We start from the raw sequence: 3083 nt of genomic DNA, 5'->3' as shown, positions 1-3083 counted from the left end.
GGCGAGGAGCGAAGGAATAACGGAGAGGGAGGGACAAATGAGTCGCCGGATGGATGGCGGCCAAGGCGTCCGACACTGACACACATCCGCGTTTTGTTCCGCTTGGAGGACCCAAAGTCAGACAGGCAGATCATCGCTTGTCCCTACCGTTTATCATGCTGCTGTGTGACCCCCCAAATTTCGCCCACAGGTGTATTCGCTGTTGGATAATTGTAATTACAATGATACCTTGGCTTACGAACTTAATTGGTTCCCAGACAGAGTGTGTAAGGCGAAAAGTGTGTATCCCAAAAATTAATTTCCGTAGGAAACCATTAAAATGAGAATAATCCGTTCCCAGGTCCCCATAAAACATAATCTACTTTCTAAATCCATCAAGGTGTTCGTAAACCGAGGTATCACTATATAAAAAAAATCCCCCCAAAAATGGATATCATAATAATAGTTGATTCGTGTGCTCATGGGATTACTTGTTATTTTATAACTAAACTCACTTACATGAATGAAATATTGTATCAAACGATAAAAAAACTAACTCTTGATAATAAATGTCCACTCCGTCAAAGAAAAACGAGATAACATGCTTTTTAAAGTGCACTGATAATGTCGCCCTCTGCTGGTCACGTGTGGAATAATAAACATGAGATAATATTTTGAAAGAGGTATGAAACTCGAGGGGTTCACTCTCGATCAGATTTTTGATAGTTTTGCTTTACTAATTTAGCGGTTATAAACCTCTTCATATAAAATTTTAAAATACCACAATTATAATACCTATTACAATAATAGATATTACAATACATATTGGTTTACATAGCGCTGGGGCTGGAACAATTATTATTATTATTAATAATAATAATAAGCTAGCTTTTTATTTATTAGTTATTCCGGGTTGAGTGAATTACGATGATACCTTGGCTTACAAACTTAATTGGTTCCCAGACAGTACAGCGCCTTTCAAAAGTCTCAAGGTCACTTTACAGTCACTGGATCAGTTTTTCTGTGGGTATCATCGTAATTCACTCAACCCGGAATAACTAATAAATAAAAAGCTAGCTAGCTAGCTATTAGATAGCTAATAGACAGCCTGCTAGCCAGCTAATAGATAGCCAACTAACCAGCTAGCTCGCTAAAAGCGAGGCCACCAAGCTCCTGTGAGGAATGAATCAGACCGTTTCCACAGGCTGATAAATTCCTTGGACGCCCTCTTCTGGCTCTTTCTGGTGCAACACGAGGTTTTCAGACCAAACAAGCATTGACGTGATGGAAGGACTGCTACAATGTGTCCTTTTTTTCAGTCAGGGGCGTTCCTTCAGTGACGTCACGTACAGACTCGTCACCAACTCAAAAATAAGACTTCCTGAATATTCAGCACGAGTTTTAAAACGTAAAATATAGCTATATGCGGTGGAATATTTGTAAAATAAGCTCAGTAGAAGTCATTTGAAGCCATTTTACAAATTATGGACACAACTTGTCCGGAGACGTCGATTGTCCTTTAAAATTCATAAATGCAATGTGGTTGTTTTTTTTTTTTTGCATGATGAAACATATGGAAACAATTCCACCAAACCACGCTCGCGGCCACGCTTTATAAAACACAACAGGAGACGTGTGTAGCAGGATACTTTTTATTTTAACTTAAAAAGAGAGCGAATCAAAAACAGGGTTCAATAAATTAGAAATAAATATAATCGTCATTGTCCTTAATAATACATTAGAATTACGCCATCGCGAGAGTCTGACACAAACAGGCGCTTGGAATGTTTTTTATTTTTTATGTTTTGTTTTCTCTAGAAAAATTCTAAAATGAAAATATTGCAACCCACTCAAACCCCTTTCCCCCCACCCCCAATAAACAAAATAATTAGATAAATAAATAAAAAATAGCTCAAATATTAAAACCTCCCGAATAAAAGTGCGAGCAACCCCCCCTCCCTTGTGTTGTTCACCTAAAATCTACGTAGAAATTTAAAATAGGTTAGTGATTTTTTCCTCATTGTACAATTTGGATTGTGATAATCCCTTTTGACGAAGATGATCATGTTATTCGTGGTCATAATAACAAGAACAATGACAAGAATAATAACAATAATAATAATAATAATAATAATAATACTAATAATGTGTCCTTTTACAGAATTGCTAAAAGATCTTTTTGCATGTTTTTTTTTTAATGTTTTTAAATGCTGTTCTTTGCCGACTAAGTTATTTACACCTTTTTGCTGCGCGCTTTCTTTCTTTGCTTGTCTTTTTTATTTTATTTTATGATTATTTTGTACTGAAATGAAAACAACCGTCAACCAGTCAGTCCCTTCTATATTTGTCAGTTAATAGAGATGTATAGAAATGTCTATGGAAATGATATATCAGCAATTTTTTGTTGTTGTTTTCCTTTTCTTTGTTTGAAGTAAACCGTCCACGTACGGTGGGCGGACGGCGTCGCGCTGGACTAAAACACCCTGTCGGCGACTAGATAGCGCTCTCGGTTCTACGTGGAGTGTGTTTATGGTATGTACACTTGTTGGTCCGTCTTTGAGGTTGTTTTTGTGTGCGCGTGTGTTTGTTTATGTGTGTGTGTGTGTGTCAACGCAAGTACTGAAAAGCACTCCGCTAATGCACAGAGTGGGGGAAAAAAAGCGTTCTGGAATGTCCACCTTGGCTTGGAAAGGTCACCTGTGTAAGAGAGGGAGGGATGGATGGATGGATGGATGGAAAGGATGATAATGGCGGTGGTTGACAAGGGGAGAGAGAAAAAAAAGAGAGAGAAGGACAGTGGCTTTGTTAGACGTCATCTTTTGTGCTTCAAAATAGCGGTGGGATACAAAATGGAAACTGGCTTGGGACATGAGCTACAGCTAATTTACTGGATATAATATTGTAGGCATATTTAGTGACTCTGTGTATGTTTACAAACAACGTCACATGCCTTTTTTTTTAATACAGGGCACTTTGTGAAAGTGTTTCTCGCAACGCCTTGACAGCCGCGACACATTTTTGTGTGCTATTTGGGGGGACGTTTCTGTGCGTTTAGTTTCTCCTCTCAGAATTCTGCATTCAGTTGAAGGCTCTTCTCCAGGATG

General features: G+C 38.2%; 1 protein-coding gene across 3 annotated transcripts in view; it reads right to left on the bottom strand.

The window, feature by feature from the left end:
- Positions 1–1873: 1873 nt before the first annotated feature.
- The window catches only part of celf3b (cugbp, Elav-like family member 3b), a 54728-nt gene continuing 53518 nt past the window's right edge, over positions 1874–3083 (bottom strand). For 2 of the 3 annotated variants that reach the window (XM_088998153.1, XM_088998154.1), the window contains exon 15: positions 1874–2676. The gene's annotated coding sequence lies outside the window, so the exon portion shown is untranslated. The remainder of the gene's footprint in view (positions 2677–3083) is intronic. The other variant, XM_088998155.1, reaches the window with a different exon arrangement.

Source organism: Hippocampus bargibanti, linkage group LG06 (assembly GCF_051943395.1).
Source record: "Hippocampus bargibanti isolate YZ-2025 linkage group LG06, ASM5194339v1, whole genome shotgun sequence".
Taxonomy (NCBI): Eukaryota; Metazoa; Chordata; class Actinopteri; order Syngnathiformes; family Syngnathidae; genus Hippocampus; species Hippocampus bargibanti.
The sequence above is the reverse complement of the archived record's forward strand: the minus strand, read 5'-3'. Positions and strand labels throughout refer to the sequence as shown.